This window comes from Delphinus delphis, chromosome 19 (assembly GCF_949987515.2).
Source record: "Delphinus delphis chromosome 19, mDelDel1.2, whole genome shotgun sequence".
Lineage (NCBI taxonomy): Eukaryota > Metazoa > Chordata > Mammalia > Artiodactyla > Delphinidae > Delphinus > Delphinus delphis.
Genome location: NC_082701.1, coordinates 38,381,682 through 38,403,159, shown reverse-complemented (window position 1 = coordinate 38,403,159; position 21,478 = coordinate 38,381,682).

Genomic DNA, 21,478 nt, shown 5'->3' with positions numbered 1-21,478 from the left:
GCTGCTCCTCTGGGCCTGTGGCTATTCAAAAGCCTGCAGGGCCGCAGGAAGAAAAGGACTTAAACTGCAGTCAGAACGCAAGCCGACTTCCTCTAGGAGGCACGGTGATTTCAAGCAGGAGGTCCTGGATGGAATGCGAAGCCGAGGGTTACTCTGAGTGCTGCTCAGACTAAGGCAATGCCTAAGACTTCTACGCCATGTGGGACGTGCCAGAACGGAGTTCGTAAACGTGCGCGAGTGCTGAGGAAATTAAGACGCCTCAAAAGAGAGTGCAGTGCGTTGCCCTACGCTCGGCAAGCACAGAGGGGCTGTACAGGGCTACGGTACTGGATGTTGCTTAGCAGACCCAGGTGCGCCTGGGGGTACTCAGTGTTCCTGCCGGCAACTGGGTGCCCACGCTAGCCTCCTAGGTGTCCAGAAAACTGTGCTGCCGTTAAAGGTACGCAGAGCACAGGCCACCGGCTCATGGAAACTGCTGCACGCCTCCGCTTCTGCACGGCAAATCAGGGCCTTACTTCCAGGCATGTGTTTCTGCTGGGTGTGGCGTCAGCGACACCGCATGGCAAGATGCTGACTTTCTCCTCGAGCAGAGTGACTCCAGGTACGAGGGCCTCGAAGCATTCAAAACAGCCTCGAAGCATTCAAAACAGAGTGTTATCACATGGCAGCTCACACCAGGGCCATGACAAAGTCTTCCTGGGCACTTCGGACTCAGCAGCAATGTTGTCCTGAGGCCGGTCGAGGTCTCTGGAAACGTAGCTCTCATCAAGGAACGTACGGTGTGTTGCCCGTCTCTAGGCACACACAGACGACCTCCGAGGGATCAACAAATGGGACTGGAAGTTTCGCAGCAGGCCCACAGGGCTCTGGAGGTACTCAGTGAACTTGGAGGGGAAATGATGCATACCCGAGAGGATTAGGAGTCCTCAGAAGTGTACTTCCTTTAAAATAAAGCATATAAGCGACTAAGAACTCATGGAAAGAGCTGTAGGCCTCCGTATCTACATGGCTACTAAGGGCTTCAACTGGAGGCAAGTTCACACGTTGAGTTTCCTTTCAGTGCTAAAGCTTGTCAGGCTGACCACACCGCAGTCACGGAAGCACCTGGTTTAGACAGCAAATTCATTTTCTCCCCAGAAGCATTCTTACAGTGTTTACAGGACTATCAAGTGCAGGGAATATCAGGCAGCTTCAACGCAGCATGAATGCGGCCTTCAAAATGGGAAAGCAAGGCTAGTTCCAGCAGGCCCCCGTTTCCATGGGCACACTCAGCATACCCCACTGTGGTTTCTAACAAGTCCAAAGAGACACAGGTTACCCTGTGTTTCCTTCCCTGAATCAGCTTCTCGAAGTAGGGTGTTCTGCATCAAGCGAACTGCCTCAACCAAGGAACGCCGTAGCTGCTCCTCTGGGCCTAGGCTATTCGAAAGCCTGCAGTGCCACAGGAAGAACAGGACTTAAACTGCGGTCAGAACGCAAGCCGACTTCCTCTAGGAGGCATGGTGACTTCAGGCAGGAGGTCCTGGATGGAATGCGAAGCCGAGGGTTACTCTGAGTGCAGCTCAGACTAGGGCAACGCCTAAGACTTCTACGCCATGTGGGACGTGCCAGAACGGTGTTCGTGAACGTGCGCGAGTGCTGAGGAAATTAAGACGCTCCAAAAGTGAGTGCAGTGCGTTTCCCTACGCTCGGCATGCACAGAGGGGCTCTAAAGGGCTACGGGACTGGATGTTGCTTAGCAGACCCAGGTGCGCCTGGGGCTACTCAGTGTTCCTGCCGGCAACAGGGTGCCCACGCTAGCTTCCTAGGTGTCCACGTTAAAGGTACGCAGAGCACAGGCCACCGGCTCATGGAAACTGCTGCACGCCTCCGCTTCTGCACGGCAAATCAGGGCCTCACTTCCAGGCGTGTGTTTCTGCTGGGTGTGCCGTCAGCGACACCGCATGGCAAGATGCTGACTTTCTCCTCGAGCAGAGTGACTGCAGGTACGAGGGCCTCGAAACAGTCAAAGCAGAGTATTATCACAGGGCAGCTCACACAAGTGCCATGACAAAGTTTTCCTGGGCACTTCGGACTCACCAGCAATGTTGTCCTGAGGCCGGTCGAGGTCTCTGGAAATGTAGCTCTCCTCAAGGAACGTAGAGTGTGTTGCCCGTCTCTAGGCACGCACAGACGGCCTCCGAGGGATCAACAAATGGGACTGGAAGATTCGCAGCCGGCCCACAGGGCTCTGGAGGTACTCAGTGAACTTGGAGGGGAAATGATGCATACACGAGAGGCCTAGGAGTCCTCAGAAGTTTTCTTCCTTTATAATAAAGCATATAAGCGACTAAGAACTCATGGAAAGAGCTGCATGCCTCCGTATCTACATGGGTACTAAGGGCCTAAACTGGAGGCAAGTTCACACGTTGAGTTTCCTTTTAGCGCTAGAGCTTGTCAGGCTGACCACACCGCAGGCGCAGAAGCACCTGGTTTAGATAGCAAATTCATTTTCTCCCCAGAAACATTCTTACAGGGTTTACAGGCCTGTCAAGAGCAGGGGATGTCAGGCAGCTTCAAGGCAGCATGAATGCAGCCTTCAAAATGGGAAAGCAAGGCTAGTTCCAGCAGGCCCCCGTTTCCATGGGCACACTCAGCATACCCCACTGTGGTTTCTAACAAGTCCAAAGAGACACAGGTTACCCTGTGTGTCTTTCCCTGAATCAGCTTCTCGAAGTAGAGTGTTCTGCATCAAGCGAACTGCCTCAACCAAGGAACGCCGTAGCTGCTCCTCTGGGCCTGTGGCTATTCAAAAGCCTGCAGGGCCGCAGGAAGAAAAGGACTTAAACTGCAGTCAGAACGCAAGCCGACTTCCTCTAGGAGGCACGGTGATTTCAAGCAGGAGGTCCTGGATGGAATGCGAAGCCGAGGGTTACTCTGAGTGCTGCTCAGACTAAGGCAATGCCTAAGACTTCTACGCCATGTGGGACGTGCCAGAACGGAGTTCGTAAACGTGCGCGAGTGCTGAGGAAATTAAGACGCCTCAAAAGAGAGTGCAGTGCGTTGCCCTACGCTCGGCAAGCACAGAGGGGCTGTACAGGGCTACGGTACTGGATGTTGCTTAGCAGACCCAGGTGCGCCTGGGGGTACTCAGTGTTCCTGCCGGCAACTGGGTGCCCACGCTAGCCTCCTAGGTGTCCAGAAAACTGTGCTGCCGTTAAAGGTACGCAGAGCACAGGCCACCGGCTCATGGAAACTGCTGCACGCCTCCGCTTCTGCACGGCAAATCAGGGCCTTACTTCCAGGCATGTGTTTCTGCTGGGTGTGGCGTCAGCGACACCGCATGGCAAGATGCTGACTTTCTCCTCGAGCAGAGTGACTCCAGGTACGAGGGCCTCGAAGCATTCAAAACAGCCTCGAAGCATTCAAAACAGAGTGTTATCACATGGCAGCTCACACCAGGGCCATGACAAAGTCTTCCTGGGCACTTCGGACTCAGCAGCAATGTTGTCCTGAGGCCGGTCGAGGTCTCTGGAAACGTAGCTCTCATCAAGGAACGTACGGTGTGTTGCCCGTCTCTAGGCACGCACAGACGACCTCCGAGGGATCAACAAATGGGACTGCAAGTTTCGCAGCAGGCCCACAGGGCTCTGGAGGTACTCAGTGAACTTGGAGGGGAAATGATGCATACCCGAGAGGATTAGGAGTCCTCAGAAGTGTACTTCCTTTAAAATAAAGCATATAAGCGACTAAGAACTCATGGAAAGAGCTGTAGGCCTCCGTATCTACATGGCTACTAAGGGCTTCAACTGGAGGCAAGTTCACACGTTGAGTTTCCTTTCAGTGCTAGAGCTTGTCAGGCTGACCACACCGCAGTCACGGAAGCACCTGGTTTAGACAGCAAATTCATTTTCTCCCCAGAAGCATTCTTACAGTGTTTACAGGACTATCAAGTGCAGGGAATATCAGGCAGCTTCAACGCAGCATGAATGCGGCCTTCAAAATGGGAAAGCAAGGCTAGTTCCAGCAGGCCCCCGTTTCCATGGGCACACTCAGCATACCCCACTGTGGTTTCTAACAAGTCCAAAGAGACACAGGTTACCCTGTGTTTCCTTCCCTGAATCAGCTTCTCGAAGTAGGGTGTTCTGCATCAAGCGAACTGCCTCAACCAAGGAACGCCGTAGCTGCTCCTCTGGGCCTAGGCTATTCGAAAGCCTGCAGTGCCACAGGAAGAACAGGACTTAAACTGCGGTCAGAACGCAAGCCGACTTCCTCTAGGAGGCATGGTGACTTCAGGCAGGAGGTCCTGGATGGAATGCGAAGCCGAGGGTTACTCTGAGTGCAGCTCAGACTAGGGCAACGCCTAAGACTTCTACGCCATGTGGGACGTGCCAGAACGGTGTTCGTGAACGTGCGCGAGTGCTGAGGAAATTAAGACGCTCCAAAAGTGAGTGCAGTGCGTTTCCCTACGCTCGGCATGCACAGAGGGGCTCTAAAGGGCTACGGGACTGGATGTTGCTTAGCAGACCCAGGTGCGCCTGGGGCTACTCAGTGTTCCTGCCGGCAACAGGGTGCCCACGCTAGCTTCCTAGGTGTCCACGTTAAAGGTACGCAGAGCACAGGCCACCGGCTCATGGAAACTGCTGCACGCCTCCGCTTCTGCGCGGCAAATCAGGGCCTCACTTCCAGGCATGTGTTTCTGCTGGGTGTGCCGTCAGCGACACCGCATGGCAAGATGCTGACTTTCTCCTCGAGCAGAGTGACTGCAGGTACGAGGGCCTCGAAACAGTCAAAGCAGAGTATTATCACAGGGCAGCTCACACAAGTGCCATGACAAAGTTTTCCTAGGCACTTCGGACTCACCAGCAATGTTGTCCTGAGGCCGGTCGAGGTCTCTGGAAATGTAGCTCTCCTCAAGGAACGTACTGTGTGTTGCCCGTCTCTAGGCATGCACAGACGGCCTCCGAGGGATCAACAAATGGGACTGGAAGATTCGCAGCCGGCCCACAGGGCTCTGGAGGTACTCAGTGAACTTGGAGGGGAAATGATGCATACACGAGAGGCCTAGGAGCGCTCAGAAGTTTTCTTCCTTTATAATAAAGCATATAAGCGACTAAGAACTCATGGAAAGAGCTGCATGCCTCCGTATCTACATGGGTACTAAGGGCCTAAACTGGAGGCAAGTTCACACGTTGAGTTTCCTTTTAGCGCTAGAGCTTGTCAGGCTGACCACACCGCAGGCGCAGAAGCACCTGGTTTAGATAGCAAATTCATTTTCTCCCCAGAAACATTCTTACAGGGTTTACAGGCCTGTCAAGAGCAGGGGATGTCAGGCAGCTTCAAGGCAGCATGAATGCAGCCTTCAAAATGGGAAAGCAAGGCTAGTTCCAGCAGGCCCCCGTTTCCATGGGCACACTCAGCATACCCCACTGTGGTTTCTAACAAGTCCAAAGAGACACAGGTTACCCTGTGTGTCTTTCCCTGAATCAGCTTCTCGAAGTAGAGTGTTCTGCATCAAGCGAACTGCCTCAACCAAGGAACGCCGTAGCTGCTCCTCTGGGCCTGTGGCTATTCAAAAGCCTGCAGGGCCGCAGGAAGAAAAGGACTTAAACTGCAGTCAGAACGCAAGCCGACTTCCTCTAGGAGGCACGGTGATTTCAAGCAGGAGGTCCTGGATGGAATGCGAAGCCGAGGGTTACTCTGAGTGCTGCTCAGACTAAGGCAATGCCTAAGACTTCTACGCCATGTGGGACGTGCCAGAACGGAGTTCGTAAACGTGCGCGAGTGCTGAGGAAATTAAGACGCCTCAAAAGAGAGTGCAGTGCGTTGCCCTACGCTCGGCAAGCACAGAGGGGCTGTACAGGGCTACGGTACTGGATGTTGCTTAGCAGACCCAGGTGCGCCTGGGGGTACTCAGTGTTCCTGCCGGCAACTGGGTGCCCACGCTAGCCTCCTAGGTGTCCAGAAAACTGTGCTGCCGTTAAAGGTACGCAGAGCACAGGCCACCGGCTCATGGAAACTGCTGCACGCCTCCGCTTCTGCACGGCAAATCAGGGCCTTACTTCCAGGCATGTGTTTCTGCTGGGTGTGGCGTCAGCGACACCGCATGGCAAGATGCTGACTTTCTCCTCGAGCAGAGTGACTCCAGGTACGAGGGCCTCGAAGCATTCAAAACAGCCTCGAAGCATTCAAAACAGAGTGTTATCACATGGCAGCTCACACCAGGGCCATGACAAAGTCTTCCTGGGCACTTCGGACTCAGCAGCAATGTTGTCCTGAGGCCGGTCGAGGTCTCTGGAAACGTAGCTCTCATCAAGGAACGTACGGTGTGTTGCCCGTCTCTAGGCACACACAGACGACCTCCGAGGGATCAACAAATGGGACTGGAAGTTTCGCAGCAGGCCCACAGGGCTCTGGAGGTACTCAGTGAACTTGGAGGGGAAATGATGCATACCCGAGAGGATTAGGAGTCCTCAGAAGTGTACTTCCTTTAAAATAAAGCATATAAGCGACTAAGAACTCATGGAAAGAGCTGTAGGCCTCCGTATCTACATGGCTACTAAGGGCTTCAACTGGAGGCAAGTTCACACGTTGAGTTTCCTTTCAGTGCTAAAGCTTGTCAGGCTGACCACACCGCAGTCACGGAAGCACCTGGTTTAGACAGCAAATTCATTTTCTCCCCAGAAGCATTCTTACAGTGTTTACAGGACTATCAAGTGCAGGGAATATCAGGCAGCTTCAACGCAGCATGAATGCGGCCTTCAAAATGGGAAAGCAAGGCTAGTTCCAGCAGGCCCCCGTTTCCATGGGCACACTCAGCATACCCCACTGTGGTTTCTAACAAGTCCAAAGAGACACAGGTTACCCTGTGTTTCCTTCCCTGAATCAGCTTCTCGAAGTAGGGTGTTCTGCATCAAGCGAACTGCCTCAACCAAGGAACGCCGTAGCTGCTCCTCTGGGCCTAGGCTATTCGAAAGCCTGCAGTGCCACAGGAAGAACAGGACTTAAACTGCGGTCAGAACGCAAGCCGACTTCCTCTAGGAGGCATGGTGACTTCAGGCAGGAGGTCCTGGATGGAATGCGAAGCCGAGGGTTACTCTGAGTGCAGCTCAGACTAGGGCAACGCCTAAGACTTCTACGCCATGTGGGACGTGCCAGAACGGTGTTCGTGAACGTGCGCGAGTGCTGAGGAAATTAAGACGCTCCAAAAGTGAGTGCAGTGCGTTTCCCTACGCTCGGCATGCACAGAGGGGCTCTAAAGGGCTACGGGACTGGATGTTGCTTAGCAGACCCAGGTGCGCCTGGGGCTACTCAGTGTTCCTGCCGGCAACAGGGTGCCCACGCTAGCTTCCTAGGTGTCCACGTTAAAGGTACGCAGAGCACAGGCCACCGGCTCATGGAAACTGCTGCACGCCTCCGCTTCTGCACGGCAAATCAGGGCCTCACTTCCAGGCGTGTGTTTCTGCTGGGTGTGCCGTCAGCGACACCGCATGGCAAGATGCTGACTTTCTCCTCGAGCAGAGTGACTGCAGGTACGAGGGCCTCGAAACAGTCAAAGCAGAGTATTATCACAGGGCAGCTCACACAAGTGCCATGACAAAGTTTTCCTGGGCACTTCGGACTCACCAGCAATGTTGTCCTGAGGCCGGTCGAGGTCTCTGGAAATGTAGCTCTCCTCAAGGAACGTAGAGTGTGTTGCCCGTCTCTAGGCACGCACAGACGGCCTCCGAGGGATCAACAAATGGGACTGGAAGATTCGCAGCCGGCCCACAGGGCTCTGGAGGTACTCAGTGAACTTGGAGGGGAAATGATGCATACACGAGAGGCCTAGGAGCGCTCAGAAGTTTTCTTCCTTTATAATAAAGCATATAAGCGACTAAGAACTCATGGAAAGAGCTGCATGCCTCCGTATCTACATGGGTACTAAGGGCCTAAACTGGAGGCAAGTTCACACGTTGAGTTTCCTTTTAGCGCTAGAGCTTGTCAGGGTGACCACACCGCAGGCGCAGAAGCACCTGGTTTAGATAGCAAATTCATTTTCTCCCCAGAAACATTCTTACAGGGTTTACAGGCCTGTCAAGAGCAGGGGATGTCAGGCAGCTTCAAGGCAGCATGAATGCAGCCTTCAAAATGGGAAAGCAAGGCTAGTTCCAGCAGGCCCCCGTTTCCATGGGCACACTCAGCATACCCCACTGTGGTTTCTAACAAGTCCAAAGAGACACAGGTTACCCTGTGTGTCTTTCCCTGAATCAGCTTCTCGAAGTAGAGTGTTCTGCATCAAGCGAACTGCCTCAACCAAGGAACGCCGTAGCTGCTCCTCTGGGCCTGTGGCTATTCAAAAGCCTGCAGGGCCGCAGGAAGAAAAGGACTTAAACTGCAGTCAGAACGCAAGCCGACTTCCTCTAGGAGGCACGGTGATTTCAAGCAGGAGGTCCTGGATGGAATGCGAAGCCGAGGGTTACTCTGAGTGCTGCTCAGACTAAGGTAATGCCTAAGACTTCTACGCCATGTGGGACGTGCCAGAACGGAGTTCGTAAACGTGCGCGAGTGCTGAGGAAATTAAGACGCCTCAAAAGAGAGTGCAGTGCGTTGCCCTACGCTCGGCAAGCACAGAGGGGCTGTACAGGGCTACGGTACTGGATGTTGCTTAGCAGACCCAGGTGCGCCTGGGGGTACTCAGTGTTCCTGCCGGCAACTGGGTGCCCACGCTAGCCTCCTAGGTGTCCAGAAAACTGTGCTGCCGTTAAAGGTACGCAGAGCACAGGCCACCGGCTCATGGAAACTGCTGCACGCCTCCGCTTCTGCACGGCAAATCAGGGCCTTACTTCCAGGCATGTGTTTCTGCTGGGTGTGGCGTCAGCGACACCGCATGGCAAGATGCTGACTTTCTCCTCGAGCAGAGTGACTCCAGGTACGAGGGCCTCGAAGCATTCAAAACAGCCTCGAAGCATTCAAAACAGAGTGTTATCACATGGCAGCTCACACCAGGGCCATGACAAAGTCTTCCTGGGCACTTCGGACTCAGCAGCAATGTTGTCCTGAGGCCGGTCGAGGTCTCTGGAAACGTAGCTCTCATCAAGGAACGTACGGTGTGTTGCCCGTCTCTAGGCACGCACAGACGACCTCCGAGGGATCAACAAATGGGACTGCAAGTTTCGCAGCAGGCCCACAGGGCTCTGGAGGTACTCAGTGAACTTGGAGGGGAAATGATGCATACCCGAGAGGATTAGGAGTCCTCAGAAGTGTACTTCCTTTAAAATAAAGCATATAAGCGACTAAGAACTCATGGAAAGAGCTGTAGGCCTCCGTATCTACATGGCTACTAAGGGCTTCAACTGGAGGCAAGTTCACACGTTGAGTTTCCTTTCAGTGCTAGAGCTTGTCAGGCTGACCACACCGCAGTCACGGAAGCACCTGGTTTAGACAGCAAATTCATTTTCTCCCCAGAAGCATTCTTACAGTGTTTACAGGACTATCAAGTGCAGGGAATATCAGGCAGCTTCAACGCAGCATGAATGCGGCCTTCAAAATGGGAAAGCAAGGCTAGTTCCAGCAGGCCCCCGTTTCCATGGGCACACTCAGCATACCCCACTGTGGTTTCTAACAAGTCCAAAGAGACACAGGTTACCCTGTGTTTCCTTCCCTGAATCAGCTTCTCGAAGTAGGGTGTTCTGCATCAAGCGAACTGCCTCAACCAAGGAACGCCGTAGCTGCTCCTCTGGGCCTAGGCTATTCGAAAGCCTGCAGTGCCACAGGAAGAACAGGACTTAAACTGCGGTCAGAACGCAAGCCGACTTCCTCTAGGAGGCATGGTGACTTCAGGCAGGAGGTCCTGGATGGAATGCGAAGCCGAGGGTTACTCTGAGTGCAGCTCAGACTAGGGCAACGCCTAAGACTTCTACGCCATGTGGGACGTGCCAGAACGGTGTTCGTGAACGTGCGCGAGTGCTGAGGAAATTAAGACGCTCCAAAAGTGAGTGCAGTGCGTTTCCCTACGCTCGGCATGCACAGAGGGGCTCTAAAGGGCTACGGGACTGGATGTTGCTTAGCAGACCCAGGTGCGCCTGGGGCTACTCAGTGTTCCTGCCGGCAACAGGGTGCCCACGCTAGCTTCCTAGGTGTCCACGTTAAAGGTACGCAGAGCACAGGCCACCGGCTCATGGAAACTGCTGCACGCCTCCGCTTCTGCACGGCAAATCAGGGCCTCACTTCCAGGCATGTGTTTCTGCTGGGTGTGCCGTCAGCGACACCGCATGGCAAGATGCTGACTTTCTCCTCGAGCAGAGTGACTGCAGGTACGAGGGCCTCGAAACAGTCAAAGCAGAGTATTATCACAGGGCAGCTCACACAAGTGCCATGACAAAGTTTTCCTAGGCACTTCGGACTCACCAGCAATGTTGTCCTGAGGCCGGTCGAGGTCTCTGGAAATGTAGCTCTCCTCAAGGAACGTACTGTGTGTTGCCCGTCTCTAGGCACGCACAGACGGCCTCCGAGGGATCAACAAATGGGACTGGAAGATTCGCAGCCGGCCCACAGGGCTCTGGAGGTACTCAGTGAACTTGGAGGGGAAATGATGCATACACGAGAGGCCTAGGAGCGCTCAGAAGTTTTCTTCCTTTATAATAAAGCATATAAGCGACTAAGAACTCATGGAAAGAGCTGCATGCCTCCGTATCTACATGGGTACTAAGGGCCTAAACTGGAGGCAAGTTCACACGTTGAGTTTCCTTTTAGCGCTAGAGCTTGTCAGGGTGACCACACCGCAGGCGCAGAAGCACCTGGTTTAGATAGCAAATTCATTTTCTCCCCAGAAACATTCTTACAGGGTTTACAGGCCTGTCAAGAGCAGGGGATGTCAGGCAGCTTCAAGGCAGCATGAATGCAGCCTTCAAAATGGGAAAGCAAGGCTAGTTCCAGCAGGCCCCCGTTTCCATGGGCACACTCAGCATACCCCACTGTGGTTTCTAACAAGTCCAAAGAGACACAGGTTACCCTGTGTGTCTTTCCCTGAATCAGCTTCTCGAAGTAGAGTGTTCTGCATCAAGCGAACTGCCTCAACCAAGGAACGCCGTAGCTGCTCCTCTGGGCCTGTGGCTATTCAAAAGCCTGCAGGGCCGCAGGAAGAAAAGGACTTAAACTGCAGTCAGAACGCAAGCCGACTTCCTCTAGGAGGCACGGTGATTTCAAGCAGGAGGTCCTGGATGGAATGCGAAGCCGAGGGTTACTCTGAGTGCTGCTCAGACTAAGGCAATGCCTAAGACTTCTACGCCATGTGGGACGTGCCAGAACGGAGTTCGTAAACGTGCGCGAGTGCTGAGGAAATTAAGACGCCTCAAAAGAGAGTGCAGTGCGTTTCCCTACGCTCGGCAAGCACAGAGGGGCTGTACAGGGCTACGGTACTGGATGTTGCTTAGCAGACCCAGGTGCGCCTGGGGGTACTCAGTGTTCCTGCCGGCAACTGGGTGCCCACGCTAGCCTCCTAGGTGTCCAGAAAACTGTGCTGCCGTTAAAGGTACGCAGAGCACAGGCCACCGGCTCATGGAAACTGCTGCACGCCTCCGCTTCTGCACGGCAAATCAGGGCCTTACTTCCAGGCATGTGTTTCTGCTGGGTGTGGCGTCAGCGACACCGCATGGCAAGATGCTGACTTTCTCCTCGAGCAGAGTGACTCCAGGTACGAGGGCCTCGAAGCATTCAAAACAGCCTCGAAGCATTCAAAACAGAGTGTTATCACATGGCAGCTCACACCAGGGCCATGACAAAGTCTTCCTGGGCACTTCGGACTCAGCAGCAATGTTGTCCTGAGGCCGGTCGAGGTCTCTGGAAACGTAGCTCTCATCAAGGAACGTACGGTGTGTTGCCCGTCTCTAGGCACGCACAGACGACCTCCGAGGGATCAACAAATGGGACTGGAAGTTTCGCAGCAGGCCCACAGGGCTCTGGAGGTACTCAGTGAACTTGGAGGGGAAATGATGCATACCCGAGAGGATTAGGAGTCCTCAGAAGTGTACTTCCTTTAAAATAAAGCATATAAGCGACTAAGAACTCATGGAAAGAGCTGTAGGCCTCCGTATCTACATGGCTACTAAGGGCTTCAACTGGAGGCAAGTTCACACGTTGAGTTTCCTTTCAGTGCTAGAGCTTGTCAGGCTGACCACACCGCAGTCACGGAAGCACCTGGTTTAGACAGCAAATTCATTTTCTCCCCAGAAGCATTCTTACAGTGTTTACAGGACTATCAAGTGCAGGGAATATCAGGCAGCTTCAACGCAGCATGAATGCGGCCTTCAAAATGGGAAAGCAAGGCTAGTTCCAGCAGGCCCCCGTTTCCATGGGCACACTCAGCATACCCCACTGTGGTTTCTAACAAGTCCAAAGAGACACAGGTTACCCTGTGTTTCCTTCCCTGAATCAGCTTCTCGAAGTAGGGTGTTCTGCATCAAGCGAACTGCCTCAACCAAGGAACGCCGTAGCTGCTCCTCTGGGCCTAGGCTATTCGAAAGCCTGCAGTGCCACAGGAAGAACAGGACTTAAACTGCGGTCAGAACGCAAGCCGACTTCCTCTAGGAGGCATTGGTGACTTCAGGCAGGAGGTCCTGGATGGAATGCGAAGCCGAGGGTTACTCTGAGTGCAGCTCAGACTAGGGCAACGCCTAAGACTTCTACGCCATGTGGGACGTGCCAGAACGGTGTTCGTGAACGTGCGCGAGTGCTGAGGAAATTAAGACGCTCCAAAAGTGAGTGCAGTGCGTTTCCCTACGCTCGGCATGCACAGAGGGGCTCTAAAGGGCTACGGGACTGGATGTTGCTTAGCAGACCCAGGTGCGCCTGGGGCTACTCAGTGTTCCTGCCGGCAACAGGGTGCCCACGCTAGCTTCCTAGGTGTCCACGTTAAAGGTACGCAGAGCACAGGCCACCGGCTCATGGAAACTGCTGCACGCCTCCGCTTCTGCACGGCAAATCAGGGCCTCACTTCCAGGCATGTGTTTCTGCTGGGTGTGCCGTCAGCGACACCGCATGGCAAGATGCTGACTTTCTCCTCGAGCAGAGTGACTGCAGGTACGAGGGCCTCGAAACAGTCAAAGCAGAGTATTATCACAGGGCAGCTCACACAAGTGCCATGACAAAGTTTTCCTAGGCACTTCGGACTCACCAGCAATGTTGTCCTGAGGCCGGTCGAGGTCTCTGGAAATGTAGCTCTCCTCAAGGAACGTAGAGTGTGTTGCCCGTCTCTAGGCACGGACAAACGGCCTCCGAGGGATCAACAAATGGGACTGGAAGATTCGCAGCCGGCCCACAGGGCTCTGGAGGTACTCAGTGAACTTGGAGGGGAAATGATGCATACACGAGAGGCCTAGGAGCGCTCAGAAGTTTTCTTCCTTTATAATAAAGCATATAAGCGACTAAGAACTCATGGAAAGAGCTGCATGCCTCCGTATCTACATGCGTACTAAGGGCCTAAACTGGAGGCAAGTTCACACGTTGAGTTTCCTTTTAGCGCTAGAGCTTGTCAGGGTGACCACACCGCAGGCGCAGAAGCACCTGGTTTAGATAGCAAATTCATTTTCTCCCCAGAAACATTCTTACAGGGTTTACAGGCCTGTCAACAGCAGGGGATGTCAGGCAGCTTCAAGGCAGCATGAATGCAGCCTTCAAAATGGGAAAGCAAGGCTAGTTCCAGCAGGCCCCCATTTCCATGGGCACACTCAGCATACCCCACTGTGGTTTCTAACAAGTCCAAAGAGACACAGGTTACCCTGTGTGTCTTTCCCTGAATCAGCTTCTCGAAGTAGAGTGTTCTGCATCAAGCGAACTGCCTCAACCAAGGAACGCCGTAGCTGCTCCTCTGGGCCTGTGGCTATTCAAAAGCCTGCAGGGCCGCAGGAAGAAAAGGACTTAAACTGCAGTCAGAACGCAAGCCGACTTCCTCTAGGAGGCACGGTGATTTCAAGCAGGAGGTCCTGGATGGAATGCGAAGCCGAGGGTTACTCTGAGTGCTGCTCAGACTAAGGCAATGCCTAAGACTTCTACGCCATGTGGGACGTGCCAGAACGGAGTTCGTAAACGTGCGCGAGTGCTGAGGAAATTAAGACACCTCAAAAGAGAGTGCAGTGCGTTGCCCTACGCTCGGCAAGCACAGAGGGGCTGTACAGGGCTACGGTACTGGATGTTGCTTAGCAGACCCAGGTGCGCCTGGGGGTACTCAGTGTTCCTGCCGGCAACTGGGTGCCCACGCTAGCCTCCTAGGTGTCCAGAAAACTGTGCTGCCGTTAAAGGTACGCAGAGCACAGGCCACCGGCTCATGGAAACTGCTGCACGCCTCCGCTTCTGCACGGCAAATCAGGGCCTTACTTCCAGGCATGTGTTTCTGCTGGGTGTGGCGTCAGCGACACCGCATGGCAAGATGCTGACTTTCTCCTCGAGCAGAGTGACTCCAGGTACGAGGGCCTCGAAGCATTCAAAACAGCCTCGAAGCATTCAAAACAGAGTGTTATCACATGGCAGCTCACACCAGGGCCATGACAAAGTCTTCCTGGGCACTTCGGACTCAGCAGCAATGTTGTCCTGAGGCCGGTCGAGGTCTCTGGAAACGTAGCTCTCATCAAGGAACGTACGGTGTGTTGCCCGTCTCTAGGCACGCACAGACGACCTCCGAGGGATCAACAAATGGGACTGCAAGTTTCGCAGCAGGCCCACAGGGCTCTGGAGGTACTCAGTGAACTTGGAGGGGAAATGATGCATACCCGAGAGGATTAGGAGTCCTCAGAAGTGTACTTCCTTTAAAATAAAGCATATAAGCGACTAACTCATGGAAAGAGCTGTAGGCCTCCGTATCTACATGGCTACTAAGGGCTTCAACTGGAGACAAGTTCACACGTTGAGTTTCCTTTCAGTGCTAGAGCTTGTCAGGCTGACCACACCGCAGTCACGGAAGCACCTGGTTTAGACAGCAAATTCATTTTCTCCCCAGAAGCATTCTTACAGTGTTTACAGGACTATCAAGTGCAGGGAATATCAGGCAGCTTCAACGCAGCATGAATGCGGCCTTCAAAATGGGAAAGCAAGGCTAGTTCCAGCAGGCCCCCGTTTCCATGGGCACACTCAGCATACCCCACTGTGGTTTCTAACAAGTCCAAAGAGACACAGGTTACCCTGTGTTTCCTTCCCTGAATCAGCTTCTCGAAGTAGGGTGTTCTGCATCAAGCGAACTGCCTCAACCAAGGAACGCCGTAGCTGCTCCTCTGGGCCTAGGCTATTCGAAAGCCTGCAGTGCCACAGGAAGAACAGGACTTAAACTGCAGTCAGAACGCAAGCCGACTTCCTCTAGGAGGCATTGGTGACTTCAGGCAGGAGGTCCTGGATGGAATGCGAAGCCGAGGGTTACTCTGAGTGCAGCTCAGACTAGGGCAACGCCTAAGACTTCTACGCCATGTGGGACGTGCCAGAACGGTGTTCGTGAACGTGCGCGAGTGCTGAGGAAATTAAGACGCTCCAAAAGTGAGTGCAGTGCGTTTCCCTACGCTCGGCATGCACAGAGGGGCTCTAAAGGGCTACGGGACTGGATGTTGCTTAGCAGACCCAGGTGCGCCTGGGGCTACTCAGTGTTCCTGCCGGCAACAGGGTGCCCACGCTAGCTTCCTAGGTGTCCACGTTAAAGGTACGCAGAGCACAGGCCACCGGCTCATGGAAACTGCTGCACGCCTCCGCTTCTGCACGGCAAATCAGGGCCTCACTTCCAGGCATGTGTTTCTGCTGGGTGTGCCGTCAGCGACACCGCATGGCAAGATGCTGACTTTCTCCTCGAGCAGAGTGACTGCAGGTACGAGGGCCTCGAAACAGTCAAAGCAGAGTATTATCACAGGGCAGCTCACACAAGTGCCATGACAAAGTTTTCCTGGGCACTTCGGACTCACCAGCAATGTTGTCCTGAGGCCGGTCGAGGTCTCTGGAAATGTAGCTCTCCTCAAGGAACGTAGAGTGTGTTGCCCGTCTCTAGGCACGCACAGACGGCCTCCGAGGGATCAACAAATGGGACTGGAAGATTCGCAGCCGGCCCACAGGGCTCTGGAGGTACTCAGTGAACTTGGAGGGGAAATGATGCATACACGAGAGGCCTAGGAGCGCTCAGAAGTTTTCTTCCTTTATAATAAAGCATATAAGCGACTAAGAACTCATGGAAAGAGCTGCATGCCTCCGTATCTACATGGGTACTAAGGGCCTAAACTGGAGGCAAGTTCACACGTTGAGTTTCCTTTTAGCGCTAGAGCTTGTCAGGGTGACCACACCGCAGGCGCAGAAGCACCTGGTTTAGATAGCAAATTCATTTTCTCCCCAGAAACATTCTTACAGGGTTTACAGGCCTGTCAAGAGCAGGGGATGTCAGGCAGCTTCAAGGCAGCATGAATGCAGCCTTCAAAATGGGAAAGCAAGGCTAGTTCCAGCAGGCCCCCGTTTCCATGGGCACACTCAGCATACCCCACTGTGGTTTCTAACAAGTCCAAAGAGACACAGGTTACCCTGTGTGTCTTTCCCTGAATCAGCTTCTCGAAGTAGAGTGTTCTGCATCAAGCGAACTGCCTCAACCAAGGAACGCCGTAGCTGCTCCTCTGGGCCTGTGGCTATTCAAAAGCCTGCAGGGCCGCAGGAAGAAAAGGACTTAAACTGCAGTCAGAACGCAAGCCGACTTCCTCTAGGAGGCACGGTGATTTCAAGCAGGAGGTCCTGGATGGAATGCGAAGCCGAGGGTTACTCTGAGTGCTGCTCAGACTAAGGCAATGCCTAAGACTTCTACGCCATGTGGGACGTGCCAGAACGGAGTTCGTAAACGTGCGCGAGTGCTGAGGAAATTAAGACGCCTCAAAAGAGAGTGCAGTGCGTTTCCCTACGCTCGGCAAGCACAGAGGGGCTGTACAGGGCTACGGTACTGGATGTTGCTTAGCAGACCCAGGTGCGCCTGGGGGTACTCAGTGTTCCTGCCGGCAACTGGGTGCCCACGCTAGCCTCCTAGGTGTCCAGAAAACTGTGCTGCCGTTAAAGGTACGCAGAGCACAGGCCACCGGCTCATGGAAACTGCTGCACGCCTCCGCTTCTGCACGGCAAATCAGGGCCTTACTTCCAGGCATGTGTTTCTGCTGGGTGTGGCGTCAGCGACACCGCATGGCAAGATGCTGACTTTCTCCTCGAGCAGAGTGACTCCAGGTACGAGGGCCTCGAAGCATTCAAAACAGCCTCGAAGCATTCAAAACAGAGTGTTATCACATGGCAGCTCACACCAGGGCCATGACAAAGTCTTCCTGGGCACTTCGGACTCAGCAGCAATGTTGTCCTGAGGCCGGTCGAGGTCTCTGGAAACGTAGCTCTCATCAAGGAACGTACGGTGTGTTGCCCGTCTCTAGGCACGCACAGACGACCTCCGAGGGATCAACAAATGGGACTGCAAGTTTCGCAGCAGGCCCACAGGGCTCTGGAGGTACTCAGTGAACTTGGAGGGGAAATGATGCATACCCGAGAGGATTAGGAGTCCTCAGAAGTGTACTTCCTTTAAAATAAAGCATATAAGCGACTAAGAACTCATGGAAAGAGCTGCATGCCTCCGTATCTACATGGGTACTAAGGGCCTAAACTGGAGGCAAGTTCACACGTTGAGTTTCCTTTCAGTGCTAGAGCTTGTCAGGCTGACCACACCGCAGTCACGGAAGCACCTGGTTTAGACAGCAAATTCATTTTCTCCCCAGAAGCATTCTTACAGTGTTTACAGGACTATCAAGTGCAGGGAATATCAGGCAGCTTCAACGCAGCATGAATGCGGCCTTCAAAATGGGAAAGCAAGGCTAGTTCCAGCAGGCCCCCGTTTCCATGGGCACACTCAGCATACCCCACTGTGGTTTCTAACAAGTCCAAAGAGACACAGGTTACCCTGTGTTTCCTTCCCTGAATCAGCTTCTCGAAGTAGGGTGTTCTGCATCAAGCGAACTGCCTCAACCAAGGAACGCCGTAGCTGCTCCTCTGGGCCTAGGCTATTCGAAAGCCTGCAGTGCCACAGGAAGAACAGGACTTAAACTGCAGTCAGAACGCAAGCCGACTTCCTCTAGGAGGCATGGTGACTTCAGGCAGGAGGTCCTGGATGGAATGCGAAGCCGAGGGTTACTCTGAGTGCAGCTCAGACTAGGGCAACGCCTAAGACTTCTACGCCATGTGGGACGTGCCAGAACGGTGTTCATGAACGTGCGCGAGTGCTGAGGAAATTAAGACGCTCCAAAAGTGAGTGCAGTGCGTTTCCCTACGCTCGGCATGCACAGAGGGGCTCTAAAGGGCTACAGGACTGGATGTTGCTTAGCAGACCCAGGTGCGCCTGGGGCTACTCAGTGTTCCTGCCGGCAACAGGGTGCCCACGCTAGCTTCCTAGGTGTCCACGTTAAAGGTACGCAGAGCACAGGCCACCGGCTCATGGAAACTGCTGCACGCCTCCGCTTCTGCACGGCAAATCAGGGCCTCACTTCCAGGCATGTGTTTCTGCTGGGTGTGCCGTCAGCGACACCGCATGGCAAGATGCTGACTTTCTCCTCGAGCAGAGTGACTGCAGGTACGAGGGCCTCGAAACAGTCAAAGCAGAGTATTATCACAGGGCAGCTCACACAAGTGCCATGACAAAGTTTTCCTGGGCACTTCGGACTCACCAGCAATGTTGTCCTGAGGCCGGTCGAGGTCTCTGGAAATGTAGCTCTCCTCAAGGAACGTAGAGTGTGTTGCCCGTCTCTAGGCACGCACAGACGGCCTCCGAGGGATCAACAAATGGGACTGGAAGATTCGCAGCCGGCCCACAGGGCTCTGGAGGTACTCAGTGAACTTGGAGGGGAAATGATGCATACACGAGAGGCCTAGGAGTCCTCAGAAGTTTTCTTCCTTTATAATAAAGCATATAAGCGACTAAGAACTCATGGAAAGAGCTGCATGCCTCCGTATCTACATGGGTACTAAGGGCCTAAACTGGAGGCAAGTTCACACGTTGAGTTTCCTTTTAGCGCTAGAGCTTGTCAGGGTGACCACACCGCAGGCGCAGAAGCACCTGGTTTAGATAGCAAATTCATTTTCTCCCCAGAAACATTCTTACAGGGTTTACAGGCCTGTCAAGAGCAGGGGATGTCAGGCAGCTTCAAGGCAGCATGAATGCAGCCTTCAAAATGGGAAAGCAAGGCTAGTTCCAGCAGGCCCCCGTTTCCATGGGCACACTCAGCATACCCCACTGTGGTTTCTAACAAGTCCAAAGAGACACAGGTTACCCTGTGTGTCTTTCCCTGAATCAGCTTCTCGAAGTAGAGTGTTCTGCATCAAGCGAACTGCCTCAACCAAGGAACGCCGTAGCTGCTCCTCTGGGCCTGTGGCTATTCAAAAGCCTGCAGGGCCGCAGGAAGAAAAGGACTTAAACTGCAGTCAGAACGCAAGCCGACTTCCTCTAGGAGGCACGGTGATTTCAAGCAGGAGGTCCTGGATGGAATGCGAAGCCGAGGGTTACTCTGAGTGCTGCTCAGACTAAGGCAATGCCTAAGACTTCTACGCCATGTGGGACGTGCCAGAACGGAGTTCGTAAACGTGCGCGAGTGCTGAGGAAATTAAGACGCCTCAAAAGAGGGTGCAGTGCGTTTCCCTACGCTCGGCAAGCACAGAGGGGCTGTACAGGGCTACGGTACTGGATGTTGCTTAGCAGACCCAGGTGCGCCTGGGGGTACTCAGTGTTCCTGCCGGCAACTGGGTGCCCACGCTAGCCTCCTAGGTGTCCAGAAAACTGTGCTGCCGTTAAAGGTACGCAGAGCACAGGCCACCGGCTCATGGAAACTGCTGCACGCCTCCGCTTCTGCACGGCAAATCAGGGCCTTACTTCCAGGCATGTGTTTCTGCTGGGTGTGGCGTCAGCGACACCGCATGGCAAGATGCTGACTTTCTCCTCGAGCAGAGTGACTCCAGGTACGAGGGCCTCGAAGCATTCAAAACAGCCTCGAAGCATTCAAAACAGAGTGTTATCACATGGCAGCTCACACCAGGGCCATGACAAAGTCTTCCTGGGCACTTCGGACTCAGCAGCAATGTTGTCCTGAGGCCGGTCGAGGTCTCTGGAAACGTAGCTCTCATCAAGGAACGTACGGTGTGTTGCCCGTCTCTAGGCACGCACAGACGACCTCCGAGGGATCAACAAATGGGACTGGAAGTTTCGCAGCAGGCCCACAGGGCTCTGGAGGTACTCAGTGAACTTGGAGGGGAAATGATGCATACCCGAGAGGATTAGGAGTCCTCAGAAGTGTACTTCCTTTAAAATAAAGCATATAAGCGACTAAGAACTCATGGAAAGAGCTGTAGGCCTCCGTATCTACATGGCTACTAAGGGCTTCAACTGGAGGCAAGTTCACACGTTGAGTTTCCTTTCAGTGCTAGAGCTTGTCAGGCTGACCACACCGCAGTCACGGAAGCACCTGGTTTAGACAGCAAATTCATTTTCTCCCCAGAAGCATTCTTACAGTGTTTACAGGACTATCAAGTGCAGGGAATATCAGGCAGCTTCAACGCAGCATGAATGCGGCCTTCAAAATGGGAAAGCAAGGCTAGTTCCAGCAGGCCCCCGTTTCCATGGGCACACTCAGCATACCCCACTGTGGTTTCTAACAAGTCCAAAGAGACACAGGTTACCCTGTGTTTCCTTCCCTGAATCAGCTTCTCGAAGTAGGGTGTTCTGCATCAAGCGAACTGCCTCAACCAAGGAACGCCGTAGCTGCTCCTCTGGGCCTAGGCTATTCGAAAGCCTGCAGTGCCACAGGAAGAACAGGACTTAAACTGCAGTCAGAACGCAAGCCGACTTCCTCTAGGAGGCATGGTGACTTCAGGCAGGAGGTCCTGGATGGAATGCGAAGCCGAGGGTTACTCTGAGTGCAGCTCAGACTAGGGCAACGCCTAAGACTTCTACACCATGTGGGACGTGCCAGAACGGTGTTCGTGAACGTGCGCGAGTGCTGAGGAAATTAAGACGCTCCAAAAGTGAGTGCAGTGCGTTTCCCTACGCTCGGCATGCACAGAGGGGCTCTAAAGGGCTACGGGACTGGATGTTGCTTAGCAGACCCAGGTGCGCCTGGGGCTACTCAGTGTTCCTGCCGGCAACAGGGTGCCCGCGCTAGCTTCCTAGGTGTCCACGTTAAAGGTACGCAGAGCACAGGCCACCGGCTCATGGAAACTGCTGCACGCCTCCGCTTCTGCACGGCAAATCAGGGCCTCACTTCCAGGCGTGTGTTTCTGCTGGGTGTGCCGTCAGCGACACCGCATGGCAAGATGCTGACTTTCTCCTCGAGCAGAGTGACTGCAGGTACGAGGGCCTCGAAACAGTCAAAGCAGAGTATTATCACAGGGCAGCTCACACAAGTGCCATGACAAAGTTTTCCTGGGCACTTCGGACTCACCAGCAATGTTGTCCTGAGGCCGGTCGAGGTCTCTGGAAATGTAGCTCTCCTCAAGGAAC